Raw genomic sequence first — 19006 nt, forward strand, 5'->3', positions numbered from 1 at the left:
TATATATATATATAATCAACCTGTCCTGCTATGTTTGGTTAATTTTTATTTTGAAATAGAAAAAAATAAAACAAAATACTGCACTCTGGATTCTAAGTACATAAACAAATGTCCATTTTTATTTACCTAGGCCGCTCTGACATTTATTTGCTCTTACAAAGTGAAGAAAAACAATGCTACAGGACTCTTGCATAAAACAGTTGCTTCATTTCTTTACAGCAAAACAACTAAATCTACAGAAAAAAATAGAATTCCTATCTTCATATTTTGTTTATGAAAAACATAACTCAACGCTTTATGTTTTGACATTAGAGCTAACTGCAACAGTAAGTAGGAAAGGAGACAGACAGAGGAAGGAAAAAAAGGGAGGAGGACAGATAAAGAGGAGGTGCTGTTTCTCATGACGGGTGCCTCAGAACTCTGTGTTTTCAGGTATGAATTTATCAGGATTGTGCATCAAGCGCAGCATCATGACAAGCCACCAACATTGTAAAATTCAGCTATAAGAACCATGTGGTATTACAAATAATTCCAAAGGGACGAAATGAAGGAGGATGAAGAGTTAATGAAGGCTTCACCATGAAGCTATCGGGATTAGGGGACCTCTGTGGAAAGGGAAAGCTTTAGAATCCGTAAAGGCTTTAGGGATCTAGTGAATCCATGCATTAAGAGGCAGCTACGAATGCCTTTTAGAAATCCCATGTTCAATATGTAATCAAGTTGAATCCTGTTACATTCATAATTTTGAATTTTCTAGCAATCTAGGAATGCTTTTGAGTGTTTTTTTGTAAGATCATCCCTACTAAGTTAATAATCCCCTCCTTAGTAATTATTACATCTGTTATGCTCAAAAGTGACTAAGTTGACTTAGTTATGTAAGGTTTGTTCTATTTAATGTGGACAAACACATTAAAATATATACAGATGTCTCAATTAAGCCAACACTTTTCATATTTTTGCAGATACTGAGTTAATAAATAACTTAAATATTTTAAACCTTTTGGTGAAGTCGAACCACATTTTTAAGCAATCCAAGTTCCCCATAACTGAATGTGTAACTAAGCCTCGATGTAGAGTCTTTATTCTTCTTGGAGAGCAATGGCTCATGCTGTGTTTCTCCCCATTAGCAGAGATTACTATGATCCTGGAATGCTTCATTTCACTAACAACATGTAAACAGAAAAAGTCATGAAAATACCTTCAGGCCAACATTTATCTATAACAGCACACTTTAGAATGACAACTGCGTGGCATGCAAATGTGAAACCATAGCCTCAATCCTGGCGGCAACATTAATATTCATACTACTCATCCGCATGGGTGTCACAGTGACTCTGCTGGTCTGAAGTGTTGCTTTAGAGCTGGGCAGTCTGCAGACTACTGATCATTAGTACCTCTGAGAGGCAAGATGCATCCAGAAAATAAACCTGCAGACATCAACATGCCCAACCATTGCCTGCTGTCTCACCAGTCATGGTTTTATCATGAGATGAAGCACAGTGCTTTCAAAAAACAATAGCAATATGTTATCCTAACAGATATTTAAAATGTTTCCAATAAACAAAACAATGAAAAAAGCAAAGTGAGGCCTCCAATGTGTGCAAAGCGGAGCTGTGGGGGGAGGTCAGTGGCCAACCCAACTTATTTGGCCTGTGTGATGGACAGATGACTCTGTGTAACTACAAACATACCGAAACAAAGATAGAACATCCTGTTGGGTAAGGAACAGAAAATGTGAAGTTTCTTATGCATATACCTGCCATTTCTATATTACAAATCCATCCAGAAAATATTCTTTTAAAAATTTTTCTGAATAAAGTGTAAACAAGCTTAAATGGATATCAGAATTACAAAATCCTGACACATATAGTACCCCAAGAAATAGTTTTCAAGCATTGTACAATAATATGAACCAATGAAATTTAAGTATAGTAAACACATTGCCATATTGTAGTGTCATTCAAAGAAATGCATTTTGTTGCTCTATGTCTGGGGATGTTTCTTAAAAAATTGTTGTGGCACACAAATAAAATGTTTCCTTGGTTCTTATTATGAAAAAAATTCTTAATATTTACACAGAAATATCTAGTCAACTTAACAACAGCAAGAAAGAGTCTAAAAATTATGAAACACATTCCTCTCAGCAAAAACTCAAGGACTCTCCCTCTCCTTATACAGTGAATGCCACAAAAGACAATTATTTCACCTGCATTGTGGTCAGATAGTAATGGAGTGTTATAAGCCAACATTCCAAATAAATGAAGCATGATGACAAACTAAAAACACTTTACAGTCAACTCAGTGGGCATATATATGTGTGTGTGTGTGTGTGTGTGTGTGTGTGTGTGTGTGTGTGTGTGTGTGTGTTCAACTTGTATTTTATGTCTTCTAATATTTTTCCTTCTTTGTAACTTACTTTTGGGAAGAAAACGGAAAAGAATGTTTAACCTTTGACTTGGGCAAGTGTAAAATGTCAACTTTAGGAATCTATATTTTTACCAGCTCCGAGTGAGCATGTTTGTGGCCATAAGTACCACAGAAGGCCTGTGGAGATGAGAGGGTAACTTGTGGGCATAGGATCTCTCCCTCTAGTACATGGGTTCCAGGGATTGTACATGGGTTAACAGGCTTTCCTGCAAGTGCTTTTACCTCTTGAGGCATCTATTCAGCCTATTGCATCACCTGTAAACATGTCACAGTATTCGACCTTAGCTAATCATGACATCTACTATTCCTGATCCATTTGTAGTAAAGATGGACACATAATTAATGCAGAAACTATGTGCTGAACTGAATATTTCTTTTTCTTATAGCAATCTTATTCTACATGTTTAATAGATAACAAACTAAAATCCAGAGAACTTAGCTGAATAGTCCATAATTCTAACACATAGTAAATTGTGATTTTTCTAGTTTTCTTGTTGATTCTGTGATAAAATATCCTGAAAAAACCAATTTAAAGGCAGAAGAGCTCCTTTGGCTTACAATTCTTGAATGCAGTCCATCATTATAGAGAAGTCACAGTGGCATGAGCTTGAGACATTTGGACACATCACAAGTCAAAAGCAGACAGGAACAAATGAAGGCATGCTCACTTGCTTACTTTATAGACATTTGGACTTCTTTACTCTCAGTGCAGGCTTATGAAATTGTGCCACCCATAGTGGGCTGGGTTGTGACACATCAATTAAAATCATGAAGATCATTACCCACTGATATGATCACACACCAACTCAAGGTAGACAATCTTTCATTGAGACTAGGAGATTTTAAGTTTTGACAAGGTGACAATTATGTGAACTATCACCTGAGGATGGTGCTTCAAATTTAAATCAGATCCAAGTCTTTTTCTTTCTAGAGTAGGCATTCCTTGTAATATACATAGCAGTACTAAAAAGGGTAAAACTGTCATGAAAATATAATGATATTTTCAACAAAGAAAGAAGATTCCTAAAAGACTTTTAATTTGTAATTTATTTCTGGCTGATTTTGATTCTACTGCCCAGTAAGTATTAGATGAATGATGAGTAACAAATTACTTAGCACCTAAGCCTCAACTGATTAGAAGGCAAAGTGACAGTAATAATAAAGATATTTCACAGACTTACACTTACATATATATATATGATAATATATATATCATAGATTATTGATGTGGGATTCCTCTTTGTATGCTGTGATTACCATTAATGAATAAAGACACTGCTTTGGACCTATAGCAGGACAGAACATAGCTAGGCAAGAAAAACTAAACTGAATGCTGGGAGAAAGGAGGCACAGTCAGGGAGAAGCCATGTAGCTCCACTGGAGGTAGATGCAGGAACTTTTCCTGGTAAGCCACAGACAGCCTCGTGGTGATACACAGATTAATGGAGATGGGTTAGATTTATATGTAAGAGTTAGCCAATAAGAAGCTAGAGCTAATGGGCCAAGCAATGATTTAATTAATGCAGTTTCTATGTGATCATTTCAGGGCTAAGCAGGCTCCGTACAACAGACTATCATGTAATATCTGTTAGAGAAGGCTTCATAACATTTATTTCTCTTTTCTTTTTTGATTGTTTGGGATTTGTATACAGCCTTTTGCTAAATTATCAAGAGCCTACTACACATTCACATTTCTTTTAATTGGCTCAAAGAGTCAAAGAGTCAATAGCCAAATCCAAACCTTGTGTCAATATAGATAAAGGGACCAGGACTTCTGCTTCTAAATCACTTTTAAACAGTGCTTTTATTCTTCCATCCTACTGCAGTTACACTCTGGGAGACAAAGACCTGTGAAGGATTATTTGGCACTGTCTATCAAGATGAAAGCATACACTGTGAGCTATTACATTCCAGGCATCCATCCAAAGGCAATCTTTTCACATTCACCAAACAGGAGATGGCACAAGGTTATTGGCTGAAGTATTGTAAAAAGAAACGGTGTTAATATGACATGAATAAGGGCTCTGACATTTATCTGTTGCCAATTAAGCATCCTCTTCCTTCATCAGTGCTTTCTCCTAAAATACTGGAGAATCTGAGAACTATACTTCCTGAATCCCAAGAGTGCCAGCAGACTGTAGTAGCAAAAGTTACATGAATAAGAGTTTGGGTGCCAAATATTAAGCTAAGCCAATATTCTCTGGAATGGTTAGGGGAAATAAGAGGGTGGTGACAGACAACAGACCAAAGTCCTGGAGTTTTACCAAAGCTTTTGGTCATCCTTTTGAAAATGAAAATTCCAGAGTCACAGGGATCCATAGCCTCCACTTTCATGTTCTTCTTCATTTCCAGATGTTGCCTTAGCAAGAAACAGGTCTCTGAAATCTGTGCTAGCTATGTAGTTCAACCATATCAGACACCACTAAGGTCTTATAATAAATAATATTATAAGAAATTATCAGGATGATTCTATTTGTTGACTGATAGCACTTTAGCTGTTGTTTTAAAAAAATTATATTTGGTAAGAAAGTTTGCTATCTATCACCTTTTAAGAGTTGGGCTGCTTCTCCTCTAACAAAGAAGAAGTCCACATGCCTACTATTAGTCTGCACTCTTTCCATTTTCTCACTTTCAGAAGACAGAAATAGGGAAGTTAATGAAATCATGAATATTATATTATTTACTTTGCCATGAATAATACACTCCATATGTTCAATGAGTTTAGTGCCCCTTTGCATGGTGAATCAATGGGGATGTGGTATAGTGAGCTAGCTTAGAGGGGGCCAGCTGCCGATAAAACAATTGGAACTTGGCAATATAATGGAATACTATGCATACATTAAAGTTAATAAGAAAAACATGCTAAAAAGCAAATTGGGGTTGAGATATAACCATTCATAAGGCAAAGAATGTAAAGTTGACTCAAGTAGCAATAGTTAACTATACAGTGCCTATAAAAACAAACTTTCTGTGTAGACATAATGTAAATTAAATCATAAAACAACATACATAATAAAAATATTAATCAAAATAAGACATGCAATGAAATGGTAACAGACTTCAGAGACAGGAAGGATGCCAGAAAAAAAAATGTTTGTAGACTCTATTTCCATGTTTAAACAAAGCTCCTGTGGTCAGGAACGTGGGAAAGGAGGTAACTGTTTGAAGGCAGAAAAGTGAGAGCCTTGCTTGTGTTGGAGACCCCATGATGTTGGAAATGCCAGCATATTGGCATACAGTCCAAAAAGTGCTGCACACAGGGAATGGAGCCACAGTACTCAACTTAGTCACCAAAGCTAGAAGGATGGATAATTTAAGACCTTTGATACTAGATAAAAAGTTAGAGGTATTGGAGTCTGCCTTGAAGTGCTTTGGTCTTGCTTTTATCCAGTATTTCCTAATTATGTGTCCATTCCTCTCTTTTGAACGGTAATGTTTATTCTGTGCCATTGCATGCTGGAAGTTTTTTTTTTTTAATTTTAAAATGGGTCACAATTAAGAGATTAGAATGAGTCTCAAAAGAGATTTTCGACTTTTAAACTGTGATGAGACTGTGAAAAGCTATTAAAACTTTTGAAGTTGGAATAATCTTCACACTATGATATAGCTACAGCTCGATGGTGTCCAGGGAGCACAGTGTAGAGGTTTGAGTAAGAATGGCCTTCTGAGCATATATACTTTAACACTTGGTCCCTAGCTGGTGGAACTTTTCAGGAAGGATTAGTAGGTGTGGTCGTATTAGATAAGGTTTGGCCCTATGGCAGCTTTGATGTTTCAAAAACCCATAACATTGCAGTTGACTCTCTCTCTCTCTCTCTCTCTCTCTCTCTCTCTCTCTCTCTCTCTTTCTCTCTCTCTCTCTCTCTCTCTCTCATTTTCTCTCTCTCTTCTCTTCTCTCTCTCTTCTCCTCCCCTTCCCCCTCTCACACACACTCTGCCTCCAACTTATATATCAGGTTGTAGCTCTCAGGTACTGTTCCAGTACCATGCCAGACTGCTGTCATATTCCCTGCCATGATGATCATAGACTCTAACTCGCTGGAACTATGAGTCCCAACAAATGCTTTCTTTTGAAATTTGCCTTGGTTGTGGTGCATTTTTTGTCACAGCAATAGAAAAGTAACTAAGATACTAACCCTGTAGAAGTTACAGAAAATAATTTATATTTGTGAATAACGTTTATTTTTATTGTCTAAAGAGCAAAGACTTTACAAAAAACTAATTGATTTAAGTAAGAAATAAAAGGGCAAATTAAAGTTATTCAAAATAAAGTCGAGAGTCCTCCTTTTAAATACTATATTTTTCATGCAATTCCAACATATTTATAATATCTAATATATACCAGTCAGTGATCTGCAACTAATCCACTTATAGTACTTAAATTCTGTCAAATAAGAAAAATGAAAAAATGTAAATTAAGTTAAATAATTAAGTCTTATTTGTGACAAAAAGAACAATTTATCTTTCAACTACATACCAATTTTAAAGTGTGCTATTTTAGAACATATGCTATATTTGAATATAAAATTTTAGTAGACCAAGTTTTACAGCAAAGCAATAATATTAATACATAAAATTTTTATATTTTCTCTTAAATCCTTCCTGTAATGGCTTAAACTGAAAAGTGTCAAATAAAAAATATCCTTTAAGATATAATTTATTAGGTGAATCATTTTTTTAATTTATAATACATCTATATGTATACATATATATCTATGTTTCCATCTGGTGGAAGGAACATCTGAAATATTTTAGTTGCTGTAGGACACTAACTAATTTTGCATTTGTTAGCCAATCAATCTCAATATTTTCTGACTGGTTGTTTTGCTCTCCCAGCCCATCCTTAATTAGATAAATAAGAATAACTAACTTGATTTGTATTTATTAAACAGATATTTGCATTTTTTAAATTTATACTTTCATGGTATAAAAAGCTATATTAAAATAATTCTTGTCAACACATCTTCTTGATGGTTGTTTCAAATATATGAAGGTCATTTACACATATATGAGGATTATGATAAAAAATAATAAATTCCCCCAACAACATCATAATATAAATGAGACAACAGAGACAACATGCAGCCTGAATGTAACAAACATGACAATATGTCCTGTAATTAATAAGCTACTGAAAATTATTTTAGTACAGAAATATCATAGAAAAAATTTCTTTGCCATTAATATTTTAGTCAGATAAGCTGATGTTACTTAAATAACTATTTTGTAACTATTTTTATGTTTTTATGTTTGTTTATCAGAAGTAAACATCAGAAAGTAAACATCAGAAAATGTATTCAGTATACTTACTGAGTTCTATATGAACGGTGTATTTTTTTGATTTTTGATGCCATACATGTATATAATTCATTTGAATCAAACCCACTCCTCATTCCCCCTCCTTCAATTCTTCTCTTAAAGTCTCCCACCACTTTCTCCTCTGAACATCATGCATTCCCTTTTTAAAAGCTCACTGAGCCCATTTAATGATGTTTCTATATACATGGACGTATAAATCTTCTGAGTAGACTCCCAGAGACCACATCCCTGATGAAATTGGCTGTTCCCCCAACAGCCATCAGTTTCCAGAAGCTCCTCAGCTAGAAATGGGACATCATCAGCCCTTCTCCCATCCATGTTGTGATTTTGAAATATGCTTTTAAAATGCAAGCTGCTAAGAACGCAAATGGAATTCTTACTATAACCATAACTGGTTAGGTTTATAAGAATAAGAAAACATTGTGTAAACAATTATGAAATATTAATCATTTCTTGTGATCATTTCTTTATTTTCTAATACACAACAAAGCAGTTTTTTCGTTACAAAAGTAGTTTATAGTTCATTGAATTTTAATTACAATGCTGAATGAATTGCTAATGTTTCACTATGGGTAGAGGTGTTTGTTTTACTTTGAAGAAATGATTCACAGTCTTCTTTTGAGTTTATATAAGAAAAACCTTAACATGTGGTTAAATACATATATCATAGTCTGACCAATGATTTGTAGTATAATTCTAAGTAATTTAATTTTAGAGTGAAGTGTTATTTAAAAAGATGCTACTTGACACATTTCTTTGAATTGATTTATCACAGGCATGCTATTAGTACTCTATTGTTACAAAACAAATTACCAAAATTTATCACATGAAAAACAATATTCAACCTCTGTGACAATTCTGTAAGTAAACATCATGTTGTATGGTGGCTAAGTTCTCTATGCCAAATATCATCAGGCTTAAATCAAAGTGTCAGCAAGGCCAGGTTCTTTAGGGCTTGCTGTGAGTTCGCTGTTATTTGTAGTTACCTTCCAGCAGAACAAAACAATTAAAGTCATGTTTCACTTGCCGATTCTCAGTAACCAGAGGCTCCCTCACTCTCTGTCATATGTCCTTTCTTGAAGTAAACAGTGTTCCTTAGAATCCAGAATCTTAGGCTTTCACAGGAAAATTCAACAGTTGTCTCAACAGCTTACGATGTCCAATTTAGGTTATTAACTATATGTACATTTTCCCTAAGCCTTCTAATATAACATAACAGAATATTAACTACAAATGCAAGTCCCTTAGTCTTGTGACATGACCTAACAGTAGAAAGTGAAAGCCCTCATATCTCCTAGAAAAATGCACAGGTTACGTATGCAGGAAGGGGATGAGTTCACCTCCTATTTTAGTCTTCTCCAAACTAGACTGCCATCTGACCTAGTCAGAAAATTTCTAACACTTTTGATTTTATTGATTTTGGTTTTTTATTTAACTTTTATGGTATGATCTCTTTGTACAATGCAGCCTCAAGGTTTAGATTTTTCTGCCTCAGCCTCTATGAGCTAAGATGATACCACATTCTGCTACAATTAAAATGGCGATGCAAGTATTTCTCTGATATTGGATTTTTATAAAATGTTACTGAACAGTAATGAGGAACATAATATGTGCTAATTAAGATTAACTTGCTACTTGTTAGAAAGTAAATATAAAAATCATTGTATTCCCAAAATATTTTACTTGACATTTATTAGAATAGTTTAATATTTGAGAAAAAAAGAGAAATCTGTTTTTACTTGAATATTTTCACCCAAGTTTTGTTTTTTACCTCTTGTATTTAAGTGAAACTAAAAAGAGATGTGCTAGAAAACCACCTAAAAAGGTGCTCTTGTATAAAAACTGTGACCTTTATGAGAGAGACAAGCTTGGCTGAAAATCAATACTCAGATGCTTCTTGGTGAAAAATTTTTTAAATGGTCAAGCATCACCAAGATATAGGTCATCATTCAGCACACCTGACAGGAAGCATCATTTTTAATTTCTAAATTCTATAAAAAGCATTTGACCACATGCAGAATCCATAAACATCACATTATTTCTAGAAACATATCTGCAAATATTTAATATGTGGAAGAATGGCGTACAATTGTTTAGTTCAGAGAAACTTTAAGTTGAATAGAATGAGTTACAGCAAAGATTAAATTTGGTTATGATGAAAATAAATAGTGTCTATTAACCCAAGGGGAAAAGTAATACAGTATGGTTAAGACAAACACATATGATGTCTAAAGTTTTATATCCGTAATCTTCAGTACATCAAATGACTGACATACAAAAATTTGATTTTTTTCATGAAAATATTATTTAGCGTTCACAGGTGTTTGCAACAAAATTGTTTAAATTCTGTTTCATTTCATAACTCATTCTTTGAAAGCTAGCTGTGATTTACCAAATAGCCCTTTACTAATTGCCACATAAATCTGTCACTATAAAATCATTCTTTCCTTTTCTGTTTATGGTCAAGATCTCATATTAACATCACTTTTAAAAAGCATCACATGTAAAACAGGAAACTTTTAAAAAGTCTCACATTCAGTTTGAAAAATTCCTTTAAAGTCTAAGGTCGTTTCAAAAATGCAAAGTTTCTTAATTGTGGACTCCTACAAAATCAAAAATAAGTTGTATACTTTCATACTCTAAGGGGGAAGAGGAATAGCATAAAAATAATTACATTAAAAAAAAAAAGCAGTGTACTTCCAAAATCCTGTAGACAGTATCTGACAGATGGGACTTATTCACAATCTTCCAGGATCCAAACCACTTGGGTAGCTCGACTTCTTTGGCACTGCCAACCTCAGAGCTTGTCTGGCAGCTAAAACAGAACATCTTTCTCTACGTCACCACTGTCCAATGGTTGTTCCATGGTCCTGATATCTCAGTCATGCTGAGGTTTCCTTTGCAACTGAGGCTGGACTCTTACCACTGACTTCTCCTAGCCTCTCATGGTACTATACCTCCGGTTATATCTCAATCCTGGCATGGCCACAGCAACTGAAGCTGTACCTTCACCGATAGCCTCTCCTGGCTGCTCATAATACTAAGTTTCAGCTGATCCAAGACACTTATTTCCTTCAAAACCAGTAATATGTAAAAAAAAAAAAAAAAAAAAAAAAAAAAAAAACCTCTTACACAATGCCAAACTTCCATCTTTAGATTCACACCTGTCCACTTCTGGACCACAGCTTATGCATCCCCAGACAAATTTACCAAAAATAATGTTGTCTCTTGACAATAAAAGCTGATTTCACAGGCCAACTATCCAGCATCTAATTTTCCAGTAAAACAAAAATTTAACTCCTACAGATTTTTTTTTTACTTGAACATAGGCAAAATAAATAGCATCCATTAAATCTTTGAGGAACTCTAAAACTTCCCTGTGAAAGTTCACATGCCAGGCCACAACTGTTTTATTTCTCTCAATATTCATATTTTCCAGGTTCTCACAATGAACGATCTTTCCCCGGTTTCTCAAAACAGAGAGGAAAGAGAGGAAAAGATAAATAACAGACAAAAGCAAGATGATTCAAGTTCATTATAACAACAACCTACATTTCTGGTACCAATTTCTGTTTTAGTTTGCTTTCTGATGCTAAGATAAAACACTAACCAGAATCAATTTGGTGTTAGAGGTTTAGGTCCATCATCAAGGGAAGCCAATGCAAAAACCTGAAGGTAGACCTATCGCAGAACTGACTGTAAAAGAGGCTATTACTGGCTTGCTTCCCTTAACCTACATGCCTATCCTTCGCCTAGATACTAGACATAAAGCTGTCTTAATTAAGGTTACTAATACACCATATCTGTAAGAAACTCGAAGAGGAAAAGGTTTATTTTCATTACACTTCCACATCAATGCTCATCATCAAAAAGAAAAAAGAAAAAAAAAAGTCTTGTAGAGAACTCAAGCAGGGCAAGAACCTGAAGGCAGAAGCTAATGAAGAGGCCATTGGGAAGTGCTGCTTGTTGGCTTGCTTCCTTTGAGTTGGTCAGCCTCCTTTCTTATGGAACCCAGGACCACTAGCCCATAATAATACTACTACCAATGGACTGAGCACTCCCACACCAATCATTAATTAAGGAAATGTTCTAAAGGCTTACCTACAAGCAAATATTTTGGAGGTCTTCCTTTTTTTTTCTTACTGAAAGTTCTTCCTCTTAGATAACTTTAGTTTGTGTTCAAGTGACACAAAACTAGCCAGCACAACCGTCCAAAAATGGAAATAACCACAATTCAGTGGGTACTTTCACAATAACCATCTTTCAAGAAAATGCCCCACACACCAGTTTGATAGTTCCTAAGTTGAGATGCCCTATTCTCAGGTGGTTCAATTTGCATCAAGACAACAAAACCAACCAGCTAATACAAACATTCCAATCATTGATGAGGATAACTCTGAAGTACTGGAGAGCTAATATGTAGAATAATAAACTATTTACTCACCTATATGTGCTTTCTTTTCTCTAACTTATAAATATTTGAATTATACTTATATGTAAAATATTTGGTTTATTACATAAACATCAAAGTAGATTTTTGTAGATCACAAAATAATTTCCAAATATTTCAGAATAATTGTCAGTGATAAAGTAGAAAAGTTTTTCATAAATAAAATAGTAATTTTTCAGAACTCATTTCTCCCCAAGGATTCTGCTAAGCGAGGTATGGTTTAAATTAGTTTCCTTTTTAAAAAAAAAACACATTCATCTTCAAATGAAAGAAATACACTATATTGACAAAAGTTAGTGCTTAGATTTTATAACAGCAATTTAAATAGTTTGAACACATAGCTATACCACAGACTACTTTTGGAAATAATTTTCAATAGAAATAAAGACTTGCAGAGCACTGGTTGAGGGCTTTGAGGAGGGAAAAATGATTGATCAGGACTGAGAGGCTCAGGCCTGGACCTTAGCTGCCTCCTGGAAGACGAGTTCTCACTTCCTGAAATAGGGAGACTGAAGGAGTTGCTCTCGGAGGCCCATAGAGGAGGAGTGAGCCTTCACAGCCAGTGGGAACTATTTCAAAAAAATGTATTAGTGTGCACAGAGCCCGAATTAACTGCAAACATCAGTTTAAATAGATAGTTTATGATAACAAAATGATTTCTACTGAAAGGCTCTTTGTGCTTTTGTGGGGTTTTCGTCATTAGTAGCCAACATCTGAAATGAGGAGACAGAGAGAGGCAGATCCCTGAGTTCCAGGCAAGCCTGGTCTACAGAGCAAGTTTCAGGACAGCTAGAGTTACACGGAGAAATACTATTTTGAAACAAACAAACACATACATACATACATACATACATACATACATGCAATATCCAAATTCCTTTCAATCCTACAGTAAAAATTCAGTCTTAGTAGGAGCTTGTTTGACTGAGAGCACTTCATGTTGTACATATGAAGAATTTACGGCTCAGAAAATTTTAATACCTATCTAGAATTCATGCAGTCAGTAAGCAAGTTAACCTGGAATTCGGTTGTTCGACCTCAGGGATAATACAGTAGTTACACCACTGATATATCTTGAACAAATTTACTAACACATATTTATATTCATGCATGTGTATGTTCATATATATTCATTATCTGGGTTTTCAAAAGTGGCCTCTTTTGGACTCTCCAGCATTCCATAAAGTAGGAGAACAAAGTGAAATAAAACAAGTCTGATGTTTTTCACTAAAATACAGAGCTGAGCGGTAGAGGACACAGCAATCTATTTCTACAGTCTCTCTGGGATGAAATTACCTCCAGTCTTTATAAAAGTCCCAGTTCTCCCACTTATAGTCACGGCTAAGCATGCAATGAGCGGCATCACAAACATGAATTATTGGAGTACTATCCTTCTATGTCTGAGTTTCAGAGATTTAGAAAAAGTCTTGTATGTAATTTTTCATCCCTAGAGGCCACTGGCTCTTCCTATTAGCATCCTATACCCTCTAGTAATTATATTTGACTTTTGAAAATAGCATAGGCCAGAAGTGTAAAGAGGTATGCATAATCTTTCTGAAAATTTTGATTTGAGCAGATGGGTATCACATGAACTGATTGAATCTGTTAACTGTCTAAGTGTAAAGGTTTCTTATGCAATTTTAGGCCATTAATGAGCTGGAGAGCACAGCTCTGAAGGAAACAAGTGATTCATGCTATTTATTCAAGATGTCTGACCTTGCCACTTTTTACATTTTGTAGAATAACTGTTCCCATGGGAAACCTAAAAACAAAACCAGTTAGAGGAAGGAACATGAAGGAGAGTTGTTTCTGATTTGCTAAACAACAACAAAAAAACCCAGCCACATTGATTATAAGATCACTAAGGGGCCTGCTAGTCCTGCAGTAGGCACAAGTACAGTTTTTCAGTTATTCTCTTGAACATCTATCTCCTAATAAAAACAGGATGTTTTGAATAATGGTAAGTTATTATATAGCATTTATAAAAGTTACATCTACTGTGACCAGGTATAAAAATAAAAGAATATCACCATCTTCATTTTCATACTTTAAAATTTTAAATATATATAAACATATATATATATAATATTAAATACACATATATGAAATATCAAATATATATCAAGTAGAAACAATGTAATTTGTTTTCTATTAAGTTATAAAAACATCGGGAGGCAGAGGCAGGTGAATCTCTGTGAGTTCGAGACCAGCCTGGTCTACAGAGCTAGTTCCAGGACAGGCTCCAAAGCCACAGAGAAACTCTGTCTCGAAAAAGTAAAAAAAAAAAGTTATAAAAACAAGTGTAGAAATATATAATATACATGTATATTTCACATACATTACACCACAACAGCAGTAAAACTTAGGGAGTTATTAATGCTGGTAATCAGAGGAGTTTTTGATGTGAGATTGCTATTGATTGTGTAATGTAATAATCATGAGTGCTGAAATAGTGGAGAATGGAGAACAGTTAGGTAAGAAGTATGTAATATGAAGCCTGTATCTTCCTTTTCTAGGCTTTAAAGATGGCAGAAGGGGCCCTGAGAAGGAGTATAGGTGATCTCAGAGAAGACAGGGAAGAAGTTTGGGTTCTCCTGCAAAACTCCAGTACTAGCAGGCTGTTTGGCACCATTATGCTGATCATTGAAACCTATTCCAAATTTGCCTGAAGAATAGCACGGTAACCTTCTCATTTTTGAAGTCACTACGTTATTATAGTGATAACACTGTAACACATTATAGAAACAATAGAAAACTGGTACAGTAATTGTATATTAATTCTTAATACTTACAAGCACTCAAAGTACTTTTTATTTATTCACAAGTTGTTTGTCTTTAGAATACATTTGTTAAATGTAATATAATTGTAATTTTAGTTGCATTTAATTCTTCAATCCTCTTCCTATCAGATTGCAGAACTTCATGTTGAACACACAATAGCAAGTTTTTTTTATAAAGTCATATCTTAACTAAAGGCAACGAATAATACTATCATTAATAATAGTAACATTTTTAGGTAAATAATATTATAAATCCTATAAACAATGAGAGTCACAAAAATTGGGCAAGTATATAAAAGTTAAAATAAACTCTTTACAAATTAAACAGTTTCTTTTTTCCTTAGAGGAAACAGAATTCACTCAGGGAAATAACTACTCTTAATCTTGAGAAGGTCCAAGCGAGCTTTTGAGGATGTGACACACACACACAAAAAATGAAAACTGTATGGTAAATGGAGGTACAGAACAGCAGGTAGACTTAGTATGTACTAATAAAATACAAAAACATGCAAACACAGTGAAGGAGCTCTGCAAGTTTCTGAGGAAATAGATTCTTCCCATGACAACCAGGAACTCAGCTGTTTAGTGTTTTTTCCAGAAGAGTTGAAAACTTATGTACATACAAACCCCTGTAAGCTTTGTATTTAATTGCCCAAACTGGGGAGTAGGAAAATGGATGATTGGTATAGTGCTCATCAAGCAAGTAGATTAATTTGAAAAACAGCTAGCCACAAAAGAGCTAAACTAAGACCAAGCATTCAAAATCATAAGTTTCTGCATCATGATTTGGGAACTAGCTGGTGACTCAAAAGAGAAAAAGCCTGGAACAACCCTGTCTCAAGACAAATGAGTAAATAAATAACATTATGTGTGCACATGTGTACACGCGCACGTGCGCGCATATACACACACAGTTGTTGTGCATGCATACCCACACAGTTGTTGTGGTTTGAATAAGAAATGTGTTCCATTTACTCCTATGCTCTTGCTCTCCAACATGCTCCGTAGGAAGGTTGTGGAACATTTATGAATTTGGAAAATCAAGGTCACAGTGGGTTAACCTTGAGGATTTATAGTCTGGATCTACTTCCCACTCATGCCCTGCTTCCGGACTATGAGTAAAATGTGACCAGCTGTTCTGCTCCTACCTGCATACCTCCCACAATGTGAAGCGCTGTCACCCTCAAACTGTAAGACAGGACATTTGGACATTTTCAATATTCTCTAAGATGAAAGGGAAGAAAATTATCAAGTGCGACAATCCATTGCACTTGAAATTATCAAGTGTAACACTGGAGTATGCCCAAAGTTCTGAAAAAAAAAATTTACTATGAGGATGTAATATGGCTGAGATGTCATTGGATGGTGGAAATAAGGCTTAATTAATATAATACTTAATAAGGAAATAGAAAATTATGCATAATAGACTAGTTGATAGAGAAAAGCTTAATGATGAGAAGCAAATGCCTTTATTGTATTAGAATTAAAATGCATGTAAAAGTTATGTAACCACTATGTCATTTAGTACCATCATTTACACATTTAGAATTTATTAAGTTATTACACATATTTTATGTGACAGGTGTTCTGCTATGTTCTTCACACTCTGTAATCTGGAAATACAAATTCAAAAATAAACTACTTGATTTAAGTAATGACTGATATTAATGGAATAGCACCATCAAATCCCAATTTTATATACTCAGTCAAGATGAAGTAGGTAGACTATATAAGACTTTACACATCTCTCAACTAAAGCAAACACACAAAAATTAAGGTTAATGCTGGGCGTCATGAAGATTTGTTATACTCTCTTGGGAACATACTATGTGACGTGAAGTAATGAGCTCACAGGTGAACCTTTTCCCTATGTGGGGAGTAACAACTTTCAAGTTAATAAGTTTGGAAAGCCACTAACGGTGGGTGGAAGAGAAATTATGTTGCGGGTTGAGTGAGAAGAGCAAAGCAAAAGAGTAAATAAGAGATGCCTTCTGAATCTATGAAAAATGAGTAGCAGCATACTAATTTACATTGTCTTGTAAAACAGTTGGCTTTATGTTAATATGATAACACTATACATAAAACAAACTATCAAACAAAAACATCTTAACTTTTCTCATTCCACATGTGATGCTAAGTTTCAGTGTGTGTGCAACTGTCGAGTTCCTGGTTAATTAACATAAGATCCTACCAGATGACTTGAAGTAAGGTTCATTGGATTTTCTTGAAGCTTTTCTAGTGGTTCAGAATTAGTTAATTATGTAGATTATGCCTATGTGTGCTTGGGAGTGATTAACCATGCAGAAACAGAGTCAGAAGATCTTAGGAGTTAGAGGCAACTGTGGGAAGCCAACAGGAGTTCTGAGAATTGTAGTTAACTTTTCTGAAAGAGTAGTATGTGCTCTTCATCAGAGACATGTGTCCAGTCCAGATCATTTCTTAAATGATCAGAACTACTTTCAAAAAGTCATAAATAAAAATTAGAAACGTTTATTTTAAATAATACATAGTAATGACCATCCTATAAAAAGCACTTAATATTTTGCTAAAGGAACTACAAATATAGAATGTGATTAATAGTGTCCAAAATTAAGATGTTACTTTAAGGCACTTAAAATTAGATGAGAGGTATATTTCAGAAAAGTGGAATGATTGATGGCTGACTAATTTCTAGGGAATCATAAATTCACTAATAGGTCTAGTTGTGGGATAATCAGCAAATAATCACAAAAAGCTATTGTCATCTTAATGATGTAATCCCACAGCCACTGACTAGGTAGAAAAGAGGAAAGGAGCCAGTAGAAAAGAAGTGTCACTGGAGGTTCTTGATACAATGTGGCATTGGTGAGGGTCAGAGACTGCATTTAACCCACTGCCATTTTCTTCCCAGCTCTCACCATCAGCAATTCAGTTCTCATGATTCTGCATCATGACTGTTTTCTTCATGCTGAACTGACACATTACTCTATGCTGGATAATGAACTCTAAATGTGCATCTGCTCACAGGACTCTGGGGCAGTTTGCTGCAGGTCTCATGAGCTGAATCCAGGCATGGCAGGGCAGTATTCTGCTCTGGAGACTATGTGGACAGCATGCTTCATTGATTTGTTCAATTTAGAGGAGCTGATCACATTTCACGGTGCATGGCCTCTTGTTCCAGCTTTAAAGGAGGGCTGTGTCCAAGTCAATCTCATTTACGTGTACTGGACACATTTGCATTGTTGCCTCTCTACTGATCACTGTCTTCTGTCTCTAGGAACTCATGGGTCATCTAGTTCATCATCAGATCTGCCCATCTCAAACTCCACAGTCCTGGTCTTGTGCACAGGCATATTTACACATAGAGTCATATTCAGAGGTTCTGCTTAATATAAACACTTGAAGGTCCACTATTCTTCTTTTGACAAGCAACATACAACTTTAGGAGGAATAACTTGCTCAGCCTTGATACAGAGGAGGAGGGGATTGGTCCTGCCTCAGTTTGATATGCCAGACATTGTTGATTCCCGTGGGAAGTTTTACTCTTTCTGAGGGGTGAATGTGGGGTTGGGGGAGGAGTGTGTGTAAGGAGCAGGAGAAGGCGAGAAGATTAACTGTGACTATTATGTAAAATAAAAAAAAACTTTAAAAAAATTAAAAAGAATAAAAAAGGAATAAACCTTGTGAAGTGGGTGTTTATAGAAAAATGAGGAAAACATAATAAAGCCAACTACCTAAAACATAGGTGTCATGAAGTCAGGGGTTTTGACAATTTCATCACATCTGTAATACAGAGGACGCTGAGTTTTTAGAGGTAACAAGCTAAAATATTTATAAAATAATTTTGTTCACAGAGTACGCAAACAATAATACATTTGTGAAAAGGTTCGCTTACAATATGTCCTCCTATCTAAACACATTGACTATTGCTGCTAATAACAGGAATATGTAAGCCTAATAAATTTAACCATATTCATTTTACACAAAATAAGAATCTAATGATAATTGCCCAATCCTTCACATTTGCTAGAAATAATTGAGAATCAGCATA

General features: G+C 34.9%; 1 protein-coding gene across 1 annotated transcript in view; it reads right to left on the reverse strand.

Moving 5' to 3' along the window:
- Ccser1 (coiled-coil serine rich protein 1) overlaps positions 1 to 19006 on the reverse strand; it is a 949444-nt gene that overhangs the window by 753166 nt on the left and 177272 nt on the right. The window lies entirely within an intron of this gene.

The sequence above is a fragment of the Microtus ochrogaster genome, linkage group LG3 (assembly GCF_000317375.1).
Source record: "Microtus ochrogaster isolate Prairie Vole_2 linkage group LG3, MicOch1.0, whole genome shotgun sequence".
NCBI classification, from domain to species: domain Eukaryota; kingdom Metazoa; phylum Chordata; class Mammalia; order Rodentia; family Cricetidae; genus Microtus; species Microtus ochrogaster.